General features: G+C 34.0%; 1 long non-coding RNA gene across 3 annotated transcripts in view; it reads right to left on the bottom strand.

The window, feature by feature from the left end:
- LOC127105195 (uncharacterized) overlaps positions 1-20297 on the bottom strand; it is a 92232-nt gene that overhangs the window by 32853 nt on the left and 39082 nt on the right. Inside the window, exons 1-3 of one of the 3 annotated variants that reach the window (XR_007794920.1) lie at positions 17547-17663; positions 17260-17373; positions 15444-16034 (exon numbers count right to left, since the gene is read on the bottom strand). This is a non-coding gene — a long non-coding RNA (uncharacterized LOC127105195). Of the gene's footprint in view, positions 1-15442; positions 16035-17259; positions 17374-17546; positions 17664-20297 lie in introns of those variants that run through there. The other 2 variants (XR_007794919.1, XR_007794921.1) reach the window with 2 other exon arrangements.

Raw genomic sequence — 20297 nt, 5'->3', positions numbered from 1 at the left:
TTGGTTAGGGAGAGTTGATGGCTCAACCACAACCATGGACACAAGTATTTCACAAGGATAAGGCATCTTCAACTCCAAAGCTCTCTTCTTCACCCAAAGAGTGTAAGCTTCCAAAGCTACACAATTGCGCGGACCAAGCTCGGATATTCCTTTCCTATGCACATTATGCCAAGCATGCATAATCTTATGCTTCAAACGTTGGGGATCTTTACCCTCTTGATAGAAAAGACCTTCTAACAAAGTGTTATTAGGTTTATCTCTCAAGGGGAACCCAATTTGATGATGAGGCAAAGCATGGTTGTAGTTAATTACTCCTTGTGTACCAATGAGAGGCACATTAGAGAATTCACCACAATAATCAATAATATCCAAACTGCTCAAAGATGGATCATACCAAACTATATCATCATTAGTGAGAGACATAAGTCTCTGAGACCACCGTAGACATTGTTTGTTCTCCACAAAAGTAGGTGTCTGAGGCAAGTGTGAAATAAACCACTTGTGCAGAAGAGGAATGCAACAGACAGTAGTTCCTCCAACCTTAGAATTCCTTAGATGCAAAGAGAAATACATATCCCCTAACAAAGTAGGCACATGATTCCCAATCAAGAAAATTCTAATGGCGTTAACATCAACAAAACCGTCAATGTTAGGGAACAAAGTTAACCCATAAATGAGCAACACAAAGATAGCTTCAAAAGCATCCACACTACCGGCTTCAGCAAAAGCAGTAGCTTCCTTGATGAGGAAATCAAATGGCAACCCAAACAATCCTGCTTTCTTCACCCAATGAGCCTTTATCTCAGACTTCTTCAAGTGAAGGGCTTCAACAATAAAATGAGATATGGGAATATCTTCCAATCCACTAAAAGGGACCTTGCTAGAAACAGGTATTCCCAAGAGATGAGAATACTCCTCCAAGGTAGGCACAAGCTGAAAATCTGGGAAAGTGAAACAACGGTAGAGAGGATCATAGAACTGCACCAACACACTCAAAAGTCCTTTAACCACATCAGCAGACAAGATACATAGAAGCTTCCCATGACGTTGTTTGAAGTCCAAGGGGTCTAATACAAAAGATACTAGCTTCCTTAACTCTTTCAAGTCGGGACATCTGAAACTGTACTTCTTAGTGTTCCTTCGTCCACAATCCATGGTCTGAAAATATTTGCAAATAATACCTCAATTCCTTGAAATTTTTGTGTGATGAATGTTATGATGCGCATGAATGCATGAATGCAACAATCACAAATAAGGGATCACACACAAGGCAAACAATCAAAGGTCAAGGGATGAATCAAGCCATTGTCAAGATCAATCCTCCATTTTGGTGGATTATGGTTTACACCTTATCGACACCCAAGTTCCATTGATATTGACAAGACTTGATTGGATCAACCAAGAATCAAGGGTTTGTTGTGAATCACGAGTATGGAATCTGGGTAAGAACCATCCCAAAGGAGTGAGCTAAGGATAAAAACTTGTAGATCATGTTCTAAAAAAGTTCCCATATTCTTAATTCCATCTATCGGATATCATAGGTTAAGATGACTGACTCATCGACCCATAATATTCTCAAGAGAAACTCGTCTGAGTGTAGTATCGCGGAACAACTGTTATCAAGTCTACACTTGAACAGTTTCCGCACTACGTCCTAAATAGGCCAAGAGGGGTTAAATGTTCTACGGTCCTTAGCTTCTCGGGCCCAAATTAGAGATAGTCATGCCTAACCACAAATACTTGTGTGACATTTCCAAATCCAAAAGGGTCTCCATTGAGCAGATGGATCTCAAGCCAACTTGTTAAGGACTACTCCACACAAGTCGAACATGACTATACCATCCTCCTATCTTAAGTGCACTCAAGTTCGAGTTAGAACTTATCTCACCACTCAGAGATCGCCAAGCACAACAAGCAGATTATATCATACAAACAAATATACAAACATCACATATATACAATTATATACGCACAAAAAAAGTAGGCTAAACCCACTGGAGACTACTCCCCAGCAGAGTCGCCACTTAATTTCTGTAGCGGTAAATTCATGATCATCAAGCTATGGATAAGCTAGAGATCAATAAAACCAGAGTCGCCACCGCGCTTTTATTGTTTCCAAGGGAAAAGGGAAAAAGTACGAACAAAACCCGAAAGTAAGAAGTTTCCAAATCAAAAATAATAAAATGTCAGAGATTATAGGTAAGGGGGTTGGTTACACAGAGGGAAGGTGCTAGCACCCAAAGTGTCCTAGGTACTCCTAGGGAGCCCTTTTTTTGTGTGCATATGTATTTTGTATAAAATGATGTTTACAAACAAATAGAGTGAGGGGATAAGAAAAGAATTCATTAATTATATTTTTGTGTTTGACAAGACCTTCGTACTTGTGCCTATGTACCAACATAAAAATGCGGGATCAAAACCTCGTAGTTCGTGATACAAATTTCAAAGTGGATGCATTGCTTGTAACAAAATTAAGTTTGAAAGGCACAAAGGCCTGAAAATGGTTTGAATGAGTTAGTTCTTTTTGGCTTTTAAAAGTTTAGGTCAAGTACAATTAAGTTCATTTACAAGTTTGATTAAGAAAAGAAGTTTGAAAATGCAATGGCATAAGGCCAAAGTTTCTAGTTTGCAAAGTGGTCAAAATTTAGAAAAGTAACAAGTTCAAACAAAGAAGCTTTTAAAAGGAGGGAGAGATTTTGAAATTAAAGAGATGGGGAGGAGATGAAGAGACTAATTCTATGCACAAAATTAAAAGTTAAGTGTTGAAAAGATCTGACCGATGGGTAGCAATCCAATAGGCAAGAATGCCATATAGAAACCCAAATTCCCTTGGACATTAGAATCAAGCAACAAACAATGCATACAATATTAACTTGAAAATCAAGGCATCAAATAAAGATAGCCACATCCAAGCTTTAGCCATCCCATGATCTTCTTCAAATTTTCCCATGTAACAGATGAATTCCACAAGTCACAGGTTCAAAATAACAACTTCACAATGATCATGTTGCAGGTGAACTCAAAAGGATCTTGAATGATGTATCAGATGAAGCTTCAAATTGCAATCACTTGGTTTCACAAAAATTGGCATTGGCCAAGTCCTTTAGCATAGGAAGGTTGCCTAAATTATATGTCCAATTGGTCCAAGATCAAGTCAATAGTCCACACAAAAGTCTTTTAGGATTTTTGTTCTTATTATGTATATTAATGGTCAAAGACCACACAAGCAAACAAAATATACACAAACAAGATATATCACACAATATGGTCCAAATGGACAAAAGGGAAAATTACATTAACATAAACAATTAGAATGGTATGAATAATGGCAAATGAATAGAACTTAAAAATTAAAGTGCATTAAAAATAAAGGACTTGAAATTAAATGTTAGTTGTTAATGAGTTAGAAGTTAGTATTGTTTTGCTTTTGATTTTTTAAGTCATTCTTTGGAGAACACTCAACCCACTTATTACAAGCATGGATCCTTGAACCAAGACATCTTCCAAAGGAAGGAAAACAGGCCAAGTTTCCACATAATACAATGAAAGAGGGGAGACTTACAATCTCACTAACTAGAATGCTATACCTTTTTATGTCACAAATTTAGCGATATGTTAAGCAATCGTAATTGGACTTATTATAGAAGTCATAACTATTTAAGGCCGAGCAATAGAATTTTGGTGTTAATGCATGTTAGAGACATAGTATAATGTACTATGCTCATGAAACATACCACACACAAAAAGAATATGCAAAAGAGGTGGCCTAATCTCATCCATACTTATGTTGATTTTGCAATCAACTAGCCTTAGGACTTAGAGATATCATAGGCCAAATGAGATGAATGCATAAAGAAGGGGAATTAGATGAAGAGGGAGGGGAATGGATCAAAACACAAATTGGTCAAAGGAGGACTTTTACCAAATTAATATCATCCATTCATTTTGGGAGATGGAATGTACATTCCATTAATCCCCTAAATCCAATGATATTAACTTGACAAAGTCAAATCAACCTTGACCAAGGCCCAACAACAAGAGTCAAACTTATACAAGTCATCACAATAGGTCAACACAATTACTTGGCATTTATTCAAATTAAAAATACTAAAATAATATATTTAAATTAAATATGGTTTGTCAAATTCCTAAAACCTCATCAAAACACCAAAGAAATGGCCATGAGATTTATCATAGGTCAAACAAGGTCAAAGGACCTTGGAGAATTTTTTTTAGAATTTTTAAAGACTTAAAAGTATAATTAAACAATTAAAAAGAATCACAAAATCAATTAAAACATGAAAAAATATTAATAATGATCCAAAAAATAATTTTAATTCAAAATACGAAAGAGGAAATTATTTGAATTTTTTTGGTGAAACTCTCATATTTTTTGGATCAATATTAAAATTAATATGAATTAATGAAAATCAAAGGAATAAAAATTAAAATCAAAAAATCAAAAAAAACGTGGACCACTTGATCTCCCTCATTAATTGAGGTGGCAGATCAAGTGGTCATCAACGCGCTTTCCACCATGGACTTAAGTCAATGCGCCACAGGGATGGTAATCAAAACCAACGTGTGAGATTAAAACATTTTGAATTGATCATTTGGCTCAGAACCTGTCCAGCACACCACCAGCGCTGAAACTCCGGTCACCTTCTCAAGCGAGGTTCACCGGACTAGTTCAGTCATCCCCATCACATAAATGAAAAAGGAGGACATGATCTGAAAGAAAAAATGGCGTAAAGCAAGAATCTGACCTCAATTTTAACTAACTCCACATATGTAGAAAGATATTAGGAGTTTAATTTTGAGGTGTGTCAAATGAGTTGCTTCGATTTGACCTCTAAGCAACTCAATCTTCTTACCTACATTGGTAGGACTTCAGACAACCAAAGATCCAAGAGAATCGATGAGAATTGAGTGAGAATCGAATAGATGAAGTTTTCTGAAAATCACCTTCAATGCTGTACAGAACTTGATGTTGCTTGCTTCAAACACGATCTGATCATACTTTAGAAGCTTGTAGGAAGTGATTAGCAAGGGTGCAAGGCTTTGGATCCTGGAGTTTTTGAATCTCCAACAGTTGAGATTCTAACTCAATTCAAATGGAAAATTCTCAGGTTTTCCTTTAGAATGGGAGGGTTTGAATTGGGGGGCAAAGCTTTGAGTTGAGCACAAAGGTCATGTATTTATAGCATGAGGGAGTGATATTTGCACACTTGAGTCTTTGACCAAATTTAGCAATGTGAATGGCACGAGCGCATGGGCATGTATAGGCCCATAAGGCAACGCATTAAGGTCCAAGATCAATCATGTTGAAGTCTGAATGAAGCTTGATTGGCAAGGCAATGTGAAATGAAGTTTGTACATTTGATTTCCTCCAATGATTCAGCTCTGTAAAAGTCATGCGCGGCCCTAGCAAACCTCATCCAAAATGCATGAACTTGAGTTCTTTGGAAATCTTGGATCAATAGGAACAAGTTTGATGTTGAAAACTTTTTCATTTGGAGCATGGATCATGGTGAATTTTGAGGTGGAAGTTTGGAAATTTCAACATGTTGAAAAAGTTTCTAAGTGTAAAGTCATATATCTCAATATTCCATCTTACTTAACTTTTTATGTGTGCTTCAAATGAGAAAAGTGTCTTCATAAAAGTTGTATCTTTTTCAAATACCTTCAAAATGGTCAACAATTTCTTGTCATTTGGATTTAGAATGATAGAGTTATACATTTTTGAAGTTTGGAAAAATTACTTGTTCAATGGTATAGGTCAAAAATGACCTATAATGTATCCTCATATCACATGCTCATAAAAGTTAAATTTGATTCCACTCCAAACATAAAAGTTTGAATTAGACATCTTGAATTTGATTGTGAAACTTGGAAATCTTTCATCTCATAACAATTGAGCAAGTTATGGCCTTGGGAAGTTGACTTTCAAATTAGGGTTTAGACAAAATGACCTATAATGTTTCAACATAGAAGATGTTTTTCCAAGAAAACTAGGTCTAGGTCTCAACATGAAAGTTGTTTAGAATGTCACTTAAAGTAACTTTTGTCTTGGAATCATTTTCATATGGTGAAAATTGTAGGAGATAGGGTCTAGGGAGACCCGGTTTTGATCAGATGAATTCATCTGGCCAACCACCATCAACCAACTTGCTAACCTTCAATTCTCTGACTTTCTTGGCTCATGGTAGATCATATATGCATAAGATGATGAACTTTGAAGTATCCCTTGAAAAATTTGATCAATTAGTGAGATAGCTTGTTGGAGAAGTTACTCAAGATACCCAGACAAACTAGGGTTTCCAAGGCAAATCACCCTTAAACTCTTGAAGAAAACTTGATCAATATGACATGTAGAGATCAATGGAACCCATATATGATGCTAATAACCATTCTTGGATCAATTCATGGTTGTGTTGTTTGTCATGAGGGTCTCAAATCCTAGATATGAACTTGATAGATCAATGGTGATCATGCTCTACCTACAAAAGAGTTAGGCAAATACAAAGACATATTTTTGGTATTTTGGTTAGTAAAAATGATAAGATACAAGTATGATACAATCACATAGTGCTTGGTGATATCTCCCAAAACAAACCCAATCAAAGAGGGGTAAGGAGGATGCTAAGGTACGATCTCATTGCTAATGCATATGATGAAATTGCATGAGGGATCTTAGGGTTAAAATTGGGGTGTTACACTCCGTAGTGAAAATAAGCAAACATCACGCAAATAGTCTCGATTATAACATTATTATAGAAGTGTTACAAAGTATAATGACATCAAAATGAAAGCAAACCAGCAGCAACACAACAATATAGAATAAGCATTGAACTAAAATCAAACTTCAAATAAAATAGAACTAAAAAAAGAATCAAAATCAAATGTTAACTAATCACACACAGTTGTTGCAAGGAAACTTGTTGTCGTAGTCGTGGAGGCTCCGATGGTTTTGCTGTCAAAAAATGAGAGTGAAATATGGGGGCCAGAGTTTGAGGTGTTGGTCAGAGTTGTTATTCAGTATAGCGTAACCGGAACAATGTTCGTTGGAATGTTGTGTTTCACTCACTAAATAAGAAGTCCATTTCTTCTCTTTTTTGTTTCTATTATTCTTTTTTTTTGAACTTTTTTCAATTTGGTGAGAAAATTAAATGAGGTTCTCGGTGGCTCCTCTTCACCTGTGGCTGAGATAGAGAGAGGGGTAGATAAATAGAGAGAGAGAGAGAGAGAGAGAGAGAGAGAGAGAGAGAGAGAGAGAGAGATGCCTCATGTGTGTATTCATTTCTGGTAAGAGAGTGAAATATGAGGATTTTATTAATGATGTACATTTGGTAATGTGAAGGAGGTTCAAGGTTGTTGAGAGAGAGAGAGAGAGAGAGAGAGAGAGACCAAATGTGAGATGTTTGTATATGAAAATGGAGTATTAAAATGAAAAAGAAAAAAAAATGGAATGTCTTTTTTATTTGGGTGGAGAGTTGAAAGAGGATATAGGAAATTGATGAGTGTCTACATGAAAATGAAAAAAAGTTATCTCTGAGGTACATTTGAGCTTCATCTCTTTTTTTTTATCTTTTTTATTTTCATTGGAATTATGAGAGATCTATGCGTCATTGGTGTTAGTTTTTGTTTTATGAGTTTTCTTTCCCTCACTAGCCACAATATATTATGTATATATAGTATGAGTCTAGGGTTCCATTTTTTCATTAATGCCAATAATACCCTCTACATATTCTTGGATGACAAAAATGAGTTAAAAACTAAATTCAAATAAAATTCAATATGTTTTTTAATAAAGACAAATAAAAATAAAATGATTATACACTTGTCTCTATTTTTTTCTTTCAACATTTTGATAAAAAAACAGAAATAAAAGGAATTAAAATGAATAAAAATTGGGCGCTAAAATGCGTGAATAAATATAATAAATACACTAAAACAATCAACATGAAATATAGCTCCAGAAAATAGACAGGCGCGGATCAAGTCTCGCAGTAAAAAGCGTTTAGTTAAAAAGGCTCAGACTGATCAAAATGCAAACATAAACGGGATCAAAAAAAGTAAACGAGCACAGCTGGCTAAACAACACGAACCGTAGATCAATAAAATAGACAACTAGAAGCCCGATCTCGGAGTTTTTTCCCACTAATTTTATGCACAATTGAAAATCGATTCAACCGGCCTGTTTATCAAATCAAAATTTTATTCTGGTAGAATTTTTAAGCATTATGCTGAAAGAAATGCATGAGATGATATACAAATGATTCAAATGCTATGTGAATGCATCAATTTATTGATTTAAGGGAAGATTTGGGGTATGACAATTACTCACCAATTGTACTTTCAAAAGACCTTATCACAGTTGTTCTTCACCAATAGGACTTTTAAAACGATCTCCTCATGGTGATTCCTCACCAATAGGACTTTCATAACAACCTTCTCACAATGGTTCCTCACCAACAAGAATTTTGGAACGACCTCCTCATGGTGATTCCTCACTAATAGGACTTTCAGAATGACCTCCTCGCGGTGGCTCATCGCCAATAGGACTTTCAGAATGACCTCCTCGCGGTGGTTCCTCACTAATAGGACTTTCGAAATGACCTCCCCGCGGTGGTTCCTCACCAATAGGACTTTCAAAATGACCTTTCAATGGTGGTTCCATGCCAATAGGACTTTCCGAATGACCTTCCTACGGTGGTTTCTCAACAACAATGTCATTTCCTGTCATGACTCTCTGTAGTTTGAACTCGATTCTTGGACACTTCTCAATTTTCCACTATCAGTAACTAACCATAGGCCCCGACATGTGCAACCTCACTACTAGCCTATTATATGATTCACTCAGAATGCAACGTTTGGATTACACAACAAAGAGGGTGTCATCGTGTTTAAAGGTTACAATGTACAATAGCTTGCTCAAACTAGGGTTATTACTCATCATTAAGTTCCATTTTTCATTACGTACGAAAGAAAACCTATTTCTACCATTTAGTCTCAATCCCAGGGTTTATCCCTATGATGAAAAGCAATTTCTCACAAATTTAATTGGTTCCCTTAATAACATAACCGCTTGCATTTTGGTTATATCCTCCCAGGTGTAATCGGTTAGCTTAATAAGTCAACTAGTTACACACTCCCAAATTCTCATTCTGCTCAACAATTCTGAAGGGGTGTAACCGGTTAGCGCAATGTATCAACCGATTGCAGTCTGGGACAAAATTTATTTGTCAACCAGTTGCACTTTTATTCAAATCGGTTGCATTCTCTAACTTTCTCAAAAATGAATACTTTAACATTAGCCAAACACACCAGAACATGATTCAACATACGCAAACTCATTTTATCATGTAGTAATGTTAAGATCATAATAGAAACATCACATGCAAGGGTTCACAAGTATCACACCATAATTCTTCATGTTAACTAAATATACATGTACACACAACATGAATTTGTCAAGAAATTAATCCCAAGACCCTCATACATTTCACAAGACTAATTTTCCTTAAATTAAAACCTACTAGAACTCACCTAAAGGAGTGAATGATTATGAAATTGATGAAATGAAGTGGAGAGATTGACTAGACTGTTTCAAGAATCCAACAAATACTCACATGCAACATTGGAGTGGGAGCTTAATGAACTTTTCCTCCTTCCATTGTCAATATTCAGTTTTCTCTTCCTCTCTAGCCTATCCAATTTCTGATATTTGTAGTGATAGATAATGTGATTAAAAGATGAAGGAAAATGGTCCCTAGTATTTAAATACCTCCCTTGTAAACTTACCATTTTTCCATTGACTTATTCTCCAAATTTATAATCAAGGCATTCTCATTTAATTAAAATTGTTACTTTTCAAAACAATTTAATACACCTAAGTATAGTATAAACTGCAACAACCAAGGGAGCTTTAGAGAGCCAGGTGGTCAGAATGGGGAGAGATGGCTTGTACGGGCGTTTAGTCTCCAAAAAAATTGTTGTATCTTCAATATAGCGGGAAAATCTAGATGACATACACACTTTCCCAATCGCTATGAAGTCTCCATATACAACCTTACAAAAACATTGCTCGATGTTAGAGCTCATCCTTGTTTATTTCCGTTCAATAGGAACTCCCCCATGACCTAAACTCTTTTACATAAATATTCCCATCACACTATCAACAAACTTTGAAAATTCATCCATATCTCAAAGTAACCAATCATCCAAAATGTGATATTTCATGGAATTTCAGTTTCTTGGCCAACGACCCACATATTGAAAGAGGGATATATGTGATAACAGACATATGGTGTTGCACTATTCTGATTAGATTTAGGGCTCCAAGATCTTTAGATTCAACAATAACTTGCTTGATAATAACGCCCTAACAGAGGTTGCTAGTAAATATTGGGACACCTCCCCCTTTTTTGGTTTTAAGGATTTTATGCTCAAGGAAAAACTTAAAATGTTTAAAGGTGGACGTAAAATTTGGGACATAGATAGTCTTCAAATAAGGACAATTAAAGATTCGAGAATTTTTTGAAAATATTAAAGTAATATATAGTAAAATGGAAAAGTACACGCTTTTAAAGAATATGTCATCATTAGGAGTGTGGTTCTTATAGATTTTTGTACCATATTTAAATCTAGAGACTCCTAAGATATCCAAAGTTCTAAGGCTAAGTGGCTTATTTATGAGATGCCAACACATGTTATTTTCATGTCTATAAAAAAAGAGGATGAGAAATTATATTTTGGTCATTCGTGTTGGGAGGATTAGGTTGAGAAGGTTAATCATGTCAAACAAGAGATGGTTAGGTTTTTAACTAACTAGTTTTCGGAAACATCTTTTAGTGACCTGCTTTGGATGATGTGGTGTTATGTATTATTTTCCTAGAATTAAAATTTGCAATATTCATGGAGTTACTCCTTACTGAGATTAACTTGATTGTATCTCATTATGATGTTAACAAGAGTTGGGTGGAGATGTATTTAGGCTTTCTTTTTTCTAAAGCTTTTGACATCTTCATATGAGGGATCTGGGGATCATATTTGATTAGCTAGTTTTCCTTGTAGTTACTCGTCTTACTTCATCTCTTTTATCTTGAAAATAAACTCTATACCTAAATTAGGGATTTGTATAGAAATATCCTCATCTTATCCATTTATAAAATAATGGTTAAGTGCTTAGTGACCAATATGGCATCAGTTATGGCTAAAACTATCTCACTCAATGAGTTAAATTTTATAAAAGGTGGACAATTTTTGATGGTGGTGTCATAGTAAATGAGCTTGTGGATTTGGTAGAGAAGACTAAGAAAGACTGTCTTATCTTAAAATTGGGTTTTGAAAATCCTAGAGGTTACGTCAGTTGGATATTACTATATGTTAGTGTTGGTGTGCATGGATATGTGCATACAAGATCTCCAAAAACCTTGCCATCCTAGTTAATGATAGTGAAAATCAATACAATAATATTAAAAAGGGGCTTAAATAAGGAAACTATTTTTCCTCTTTCTTGACTCTTTTAGTTGTGGAAGGCTTAAGTATTTATTTCGTAAGGCATTAAACCTTGATCTTTTCTCGGGGTTTAAGTATGGATCTTCGAACCCAATGGCGTCACATTTACAGTATGTAGATGACATCCTAATCAATTGAGTTTTTAAAACCATCCCAAGGAGGATTTGAGTTAGCATTTTATATTCAGATAAATTGATTTAAAATTACCCTCATCGGGATAAATGTTCCTCATAATTTTATGATTATAGCTGAAGGTTTTTTTACATCACAAACATGAACATCTTCTTTTTAAGTACTCCAAACTTTTAGTTGGAGTTGATATTCGTAAACTGCCAACTTGGGAGCCTATTTTAACCTTTGTCTCTAAAATACTAATTTCACGGAGGAAAATATATTAGTTAGGGATTTGAAGATGACTATGAGGTTGCAGATGAGGTTCATTTGGGGTTTGATGGTATGATACCTATAAACCTAATTTCCAGAGGGCTAGGTGTTAATCATCTTCACCTTGTTAACTTGTCTCTGTCGGGTAAATAGTAATGGAGGATATCCTTGGAGGGATTTGGATTTTGGTGTGTCCTTCTCTTTGTGGTGTATGGGTCTTAAGTTACCTCCTACATTATAGGGGGTACATTGAAATGCTTTAAAGGGATCTCTCCTTATTGGAAATGAATATTTTAACTTGACTTAAATCTTGATGCTTCTTTTGATGAGATTTTAGATGGCATTTAGAGGAACATGGATATTGAATTACTTACTTCTTTTAAGGAAGATCATTAATCAAGACAAGTTCCCTTGAGATTTGAGTTCTATAGGCTGTATTAGATCTTAGTGTGACATGATCAAATGGTGGGGTAATATGGGTCATTGGGAGGGAGATGTATGGATTTGGTATTTTAGATGGAAGATGGGTTTGTTTGTATGGGAACATGAGTTTGTGATAAAACTTTTCTCGAACATTTAGTGTTACACCATACGTCATGATGGGGATACTTGGAGGTGGCATCACGGTAAGGATGTGATTTTGTTTTGGTAAATTATCATATACGTTTCTAAATGGTATCAAGTTCTAGACTCAAGATTTCTCAGATGATGATGGGTGACACTGCCTCAAATTTAGAAGATTTTGGCAATCTTGAAGGTGATTGTCTTGCAAAATACTTTAGGATTAGGTTCCCACAAGGGATAAGTTTTTTAGATGTTTTGTGGACTTGATTAGAATCTCATGTATCCTTTTTTCAAGAAATTATGGAGACTACTACTTATCTTTTTGTAATATATGAGTTAGAAATTAATTTATGGTATAAATATTTTAGGTGGTTAGGGTGGGTCTTGGTGTTAACTGGGGAGTTAGACACGTTTTAGAATTTTAGGTCACTAAGAGGTAGTTCTAGGGTTAAAGATAGTTAGATTTTGGAATGACAATCTATGGTTTATAACATATAAAAATCCTAAAATGGTCTCATTTTCTCAAGTAAGATAATGATTATGGAAGAAATGATAGATATGATTATCTTTTCCTCTTGGAAGTGATATCTTGGTAATACTTCAGATTCCTCTTTCAATTTCTATGAGGGTCTAATAGAATCCATCATAAGCATACAAAAATAGTTGCTTAAGGGTATGATTTCCAGGATTATGGAGTTTTGTTTTTTTTTTACTGGAGAAGTTATTTTTCAGTTTTCTTACAAATTTTGGCCTCCGACTGGTTCTAGTCTCTAGACCTTTGTGTTGGTTGCTTTTAGTCTTTTCACCATGTCTTAGGGATTTTCGCCTTGTTGTTGTTGGTACAATTTTGTCCAAGATATATTTACTTTATAAGTTATTATAATCCTTTATTGGGTTGTTTTCTTTTATTTCTGTCGTGAGTTTGGTTTTTAATGTTAATAGGGTACCTCTAGTTATTTTTTATTCCTTATCTCCTATTTTTTGTGAATATTTCTCTCTCTCTCTCACGCATGCACGCGCACGCACGCACGCACACACACACACACACACACACACACACACACTCACGCACGCACACCCACACACACACGCGCACACCCACACCCACGCGCGCACACACACACACACACACACACACACACACACAAAACACCCACCCACACACCCACACCCCCCCACACACACACGCACGCATGCGCACACACACACCCACACCCACGCGCGCACACACACACTCACACACACACACACACAAACACATACACCCACACACCTACACACACACACACACACACACACACAGACACAGACACACACACACACACACACACAGAGATAAATTAACTAAAAACATACCAATCAATTTACACAATCAATCAATCTATAAGAACTTATGACCTCACTTAATGATTTATTGATATAAATCAAAATTCATTCACAAAACACTATCAATATCTTCTAATAATTTCAACACACCCTAAAACTCATTTTTATTCAGCCCTAGAAAACCCATTCAACAAACCCAAAATCAGCAAATTTATCATCGAACATCGAAAACCCATTCAACACATTTTTCTTTGAGGTGTCGTCCATATATAACTCAATAATTTTCCCATAATCTAGGACTATTAAATATAATTTCAAAGAAACTTTTGTGCTTCAAACAATAACTGGATTGTGTTGATTCCGGATCAATAAGAAACAACGAATAATAATACTAAACATCACCTATAGAAGAAATGACTATTAACGCACATGATGTTTATTGATGGATCTAAATTAACATAATTGTTGAAGAGTCACATTGATGTGGTTGTGAAGAAGAGATTCTAGAGAGGGTTAAAATAGAGATTTGGGTTAGGGCGAGTTGGAAGGAATCCAAAATCAAGAATTAAGAGGATTTAGAGAGTAAGAGGAGATTAAATGTGTGTGAGATGGGTCACTATAAAATGGAGATTTAGGTTAGTCTAAGGTGGGTCACTATGAAATATTTACGAGTTCAAATTAGGCAATTTTCTTAGGTATTTAATTCTTTTTAAAATTTGACGAATCAAATGAAGAAGATATTAAAAATCTAGAAGTCATCTTTTAGTGATCAATTTATTCATCTCTAAATTGATCACGAAGTTGAACGTTACCGGTCAGGGAAAATTGATGGTGTTAATTACACTTGAATGGAAAGAAAAAATACAATACATTTTGAAAAGTTTAAGAATGTAAATGGTTTTTTTTAAAACAATTATAATAAAACAAACTCAAATACAAGATACATGAAAAATGGTATTAATCCAATTAAAAAATAGGTTTAGAAAAACCAAAAAGAGAATGTTATTTTACAGTCATCTTTTTCCATAAATCTTGTAATATTTCACTCTACAATGTAGTTCCTATTTAGGATCTTTTGGATGATGTTGTGCACGAAATTGCTTGCGAAATACAATTTTAGGAAAAAAAATTCTAAGTTCAAAATCATAATGTCACAAAAACGTTATGCCATAGTTTGTAGACTGTCCACATTTTTGAGATAGTGAATTAACTTCATTGCCCCACCTGACACATACTTGGACTGTCTAGGGATTATATAGCAGATTCTCAACGGTATATACTTATGCAAAGTTTCAATTATTCCATATATTTGACAAATCCAGACCAAAAACTATAGTTTTTGAATTGAGAAAGTTATATAGCAGAGTTTTAACAAAATTACAGTGTTATTTTGATTTGTCATGCACATGGTTTCCAAAAAGAATTTATATTGGTTTTTCATTGGTAAGAACTCTTGAAATCTAAATCTAACTTTAAAGATAACTTTTCTGAGAGCTTTCTCAATGTTTTTTCAATCAACAAATGAAATTAGTTGGCATACTAATCGCTTTGAATAATCCTCAATTTACAAATCCATTAAAACTGATAATCACATATCTTGAGTAGATAACATATATCTAACACTATTTTCGATGCCATAATTCAGATACAAAATAAAAGCAACAATTTATTTCATAGAGCTAATAAATATTTCCAATAGTTAAACATACATGGACAATATTAACATAAACAAAGTTTCTAATAGTGACCCAAATCATTTTGGCATAAATTAAAATAGGTATAAGAAGTTTATAGATGAACAGGGAAAACCTTAAGAAACAGGCCTACGACACAATGGGCATGTGTTAGAGCTGCGGAGCCACCTTATTATACAATCTTGATGATACATATGACAACAAGGTCTAGGCAATTGAATCACTTCTAACCCAACAGGAAATTCTCAAGACATATGGTGCAAGTAATGCTGTTTCCAGAGCCTGATTCTCCTTCGCCAATCCTAATTCTTCTTACCCTTCGATTGTTGGAATTTTCACGAAAAATCATGTGGTCATTTTGAGTATAAATGCGCATGTCCCAATCCTCATTAAGAAAAGGTGGTTGGTTGTTGTCACCTCTCCTATGACGATACATTTCATAGACACGCCTGGTAGCATTCCACCGAAAAGTCAAAATTATACTATCATTATCCACTTCTCCTTCGACACGTTGTTGGTCCATGGCTATTCTTCCTTGAAGTGATTCTTGCATTATTGATGAAAAAACAATAATAAGTAAAAAAATGTTAACTGGATTTATTTCAATATGCTCAATGAGGTAGAACATATATAGTTGTTTTACACATGCCTTTTGATCCTTGTCAGTAAACAATTTTTTAGTCCTTACAAAATATATGTCACTTATTTTTTTTGGTCTCTGATCTTTTGTTGTAGATCTTGCATAATTCATTTATATTGAATTTAATCGGTATAATATGTAAACTAATGGAATTTAGTCCCTCAAATATTGTAGTGTCATAAGGACTAAAGAAACAACATTATACTGCTTTATCTGTATCTTCATTCAAAATCTTAAGGCATTAGGTATATGAGTCTACTCGATTATATATCTCATATTTTATCCATTCATTGTTAATATGAATTAAACAACCACACTCGAAATTAAGAATTCCCCCTTGAATGTGTGTTTATACATACTATAACACAAATTATTCATAAACAGTATATGCATCACCTTTCTTAGATATCCTATCTTTTTCCCATTCATAGACAGTATGGTACTTAGATCCTCACACTTGAACTAAACAATCTCTCCTATAGGTATAAGTATCCCAATTTTGTAGGAGGATACCACATTAAGTATGGGAAAGCAAAGAGAAAAAATAGCAGATCAATGTTCCCAAATTATAAAAGAGGAAGACACCACACCTCTATCCCAAATCTTAAGGTATTGGATATATAAGTCAATTCTCCTGTATATCCAATTTTTTATACATTCAAACTTGATGTGGAACTAACTACTAACACTTTAACCTAAAAATTACATTCATCATAACCTCATCTCTAACACTGAATCACACATTGAATCAATTAAACCACCAATTATCAATAAGACAAATCATTGAGATTGTGTTGAAGATATGATCCTAGGGAGAAAGAGTAACTGGAAATCTGAGAGTAGAATCTTATAAAGTATTATAGTGTAAAATCACATATGAATTTTTTACAATGAGTTTATAGAAAAAAAATATTACCTTATACAAATTTTAGTTTTTGATAGTATTACTTACGCACACAATTATATTTGTTTTAATAAGATCTTAAACTTGAATATCATCAATACATATGATTTTAGAATTTAGGAAAATCATAATCAGTATAGTTGCATAAAAGTTTCAAGGGCGATCACACTAAATTTGATCAATTATGTATTTAATGTAAAATGAATAAAATAGATTTTATCCCTTACCTAGCCTTTTCCTGAAATCGACAACGATGGTGTTCGTCCTTCCTTTGAGTGTTAAGACGAAACTGTTGAAATCGAAAATATTGATGTCTATCCTTTTTGAGTTCTAAGATGAAACTGTTGAATACCAATAAGAAGAATTTTGCTTTAGAGGTAAAGGGGTACACAATAAATGAAATTTATTTTCTAATGGGTTTGTTGCCACACGCCATCTCAACTTTTTTTCCGAGAAATAGAGATAAGTGAAATATAAGAAACGAAGAGAGAAAACAAGATTATGAATTACTTACAAACTCGAAGCTTTGATTTCTACTGTTCAGAATCACTATAATCCTTTTCAATGGAAAGAGGATGAGGAAGTGTGGGCAAGGTATGAATTTCTCAAATATAATTTTGTTTGAAAGGAACGAATTATGAAGAGGGGAAAAAATTACACGTGTATAGAAAGAAAAAAAGACTGACAAATAACAATTTATGATTGGTAGATAACTTGTCACCTTTTTCTTAATTCATTTTTTCTAATAGTTAAAACGCATTTTTTTCTTAAGTCATTGTGAAGAGGATACAAGGATGTGCACCCAATTATTCCCTTTTTAATCTGATCTTTTATCATTGGAAAATATTTAAAGATCGCTATTAGTATATGGAAGACGAATGCTCGGCTAGAACGAGGTGAACACATGATGTCTGATTATTTAGGGAACCAAACAGGTGTGCACTCGATTATCCCTTTTTTGACCGACTATAACTACGAAATTTAAACGCTATTATCTTTATGTCTTTTTTATGGAAGACAAACTCTCGAATTAAAACGAAACGTACGTCCCATGTTCGATTATTCGGGGAATAAAAGGGTGTACATCTGATTATTACTTTTTCAACCATATTTATTTATGAGTGTCAAAAATATTTTTAAAATAAAATAAAAATAGTTAGAAAGTGAAAAAAATGATAAAGAAATTAATTAATTAAAAGGAGGGGTGTAATTCCTAAAACAAAGGTGTAATTTAGTTTTCTTAAGAGTCAATGGTCTTTTTAGCCCAATTGTCCAAAAATAAAAAAACAAGATGTAAAACAAAAAACAATAATGTTATCACAACATCACAACTATATCAACATCACTAAATATTACATCAACTTTACAACAAAAATATCATAAAATCTTACAATAAAACTAACAACACGCTAACATATGTATTTTAATGAGTAATAAACACTTACATACTTTTTTTTCAAGAAAAAGAAGATGGTGTGAGGTTGAAGATGCAAGTGGTGGAGGTTTTTGTGTAGTGAAAGTGGTGGTTAGAGTTTTTTTTTGTGAAAAGTGGTGGTTGATGTGAGGTTGGAGAAGATGAAGACTAGTGAAAATGGTGGTGTTTTTTTTTTTTTTGGTTTTCTAAGTCTCTCTAAGTGCTCTCTTTCCACTCTCCAACCTCCTCCACAAAAGACCATAAGTTAAGTTATATAGTGTCAACTTAGGGTTCTTGTTTTTTTAGGGTTTTTCTTATGAAAAAGTTTGGAATATTTACAAGTGTTTTAAGCGGAAGACAAATACTCGGACTTGTAAGCTATTATGACTTGGATTCAAATATTCGAGACTATGACTGCACATTAAACACAAATCATCCTTTTTAATCCATTTTATTGCAAAAAATAATATGTGTTTTAGACTTGCAAGCTATTACGAATTTGGTCTAATACTCGGGGATAGAAGCGCATACAAAAATAATTACAGCATAGTCACAACAAATCGAATTGCAAATTACACATAGAACACAACAGAGTAAGAGGATAGAAGCGCATACAAAAATAATTACAGCATGCAACCATCCAATTGAATCGAAAAAGTAAACAAAACTGAAGCATTCACTTATCAAGATATCACAACGCGAGGACACAAATCGATGTCACGTAACATGAATACGTGCGATGCAGAGCTTCTAAATGCATAATTTAAATTCAAATTAAATGTAACGAAAATTGAATCGTTGTATGTCAACATAAATCGAATCATAAATTGATAACGCATAAGCCGGTCATCGCAAATTAATCAAAACACAACAAAACGTAACATCGCAAAAGGAAAAGTCACATGTTGAAAATGCAAAGTGCCGAAAAGAAAACTGAAAATTGTCGCTATGCCAAACCATCAAAAGCGCATATGAAACTAAATAAAACGTGACGATAACCAAATTGAAAATGTTGCACGCAAGTAAAATTCAAAATAACCAGCAAATTGCTAACACAAGTGCAGTCATTACAATCGAAATATACATGCTTAAATTAATATTGACGAACAAAATTAACTTGAATATGCATGATTTTTCAGATCCGATTTAGAAACAACGATGGACAATAAACAACCACTCACAACTGAATATTTACATGAGTATGCTAAAAGGAAAAAAAACTACAACAACATTACGACATACAAAACATGTCAAACCTGCAGATTGAATCGACACAATTTCTCCGCAGTGAAAATAAGCAAACATTACGCAAATAGTCTCGATTATAACATTAATACAACAGTGTTACAAAGCATAATGACATCAAAATGAAAGAAAACCAGCAGCAACACAACAACATAGAATAAGCATTAAACAAAAATCAAACTTAAAATAAAAGAGAACTAAAAAAAGAATCAAAATCAAATGTTACCAAACTAATCACACACAGTTGCTGCAATGAAACTTGTTGTCGTAGTTGTGGAGGCTCCGATGGTGTTACTGCCAGAAAACTAGAGGGAAAGGTGGGGGCCAGAGTTTGAGGTGTTGATCAGAGTTTTTATTTAGTAAAGCGTAACTGGAACAATGTTTGTTGGAAAGTTGTGTTTCACTCACTAAATGAGAACTTTTTAAATTTGTTGGAATGTTGTGTTTCCCTTTCTTCTCTTTTTTGTTTTTGTTATTCTTGTTTTTTGAACTTTTTCTATTTGGTGAGATGATTAAATGAGGTTGCCAGCGGCTCCTCTTCATCTGTGGCTAAGATATATATATATATATATATATATATATATATATATATATATATATATATAT

This window comes from Lathyrus oleraceus, chromosome 7, assembly GCF_024323335.1.
Source record: "Lathyrus oleraceus cultivar Zhongwan6 chromosome 7, CAAS_Psat_ZW6_1.0, whole genome shotgun sequence".
NCBI lineage: Eukaryota > Viridiplantae > Streptophyta > Magnoliopsida > Fabales > Fabaceae > Lathyrus > Lathyrus oleraceus.
The sequence above is the reverse complement of the archived record's forward strand: the minus strand, read 5'-3'. Positions and strand labels throughout refer to the sequence as shown.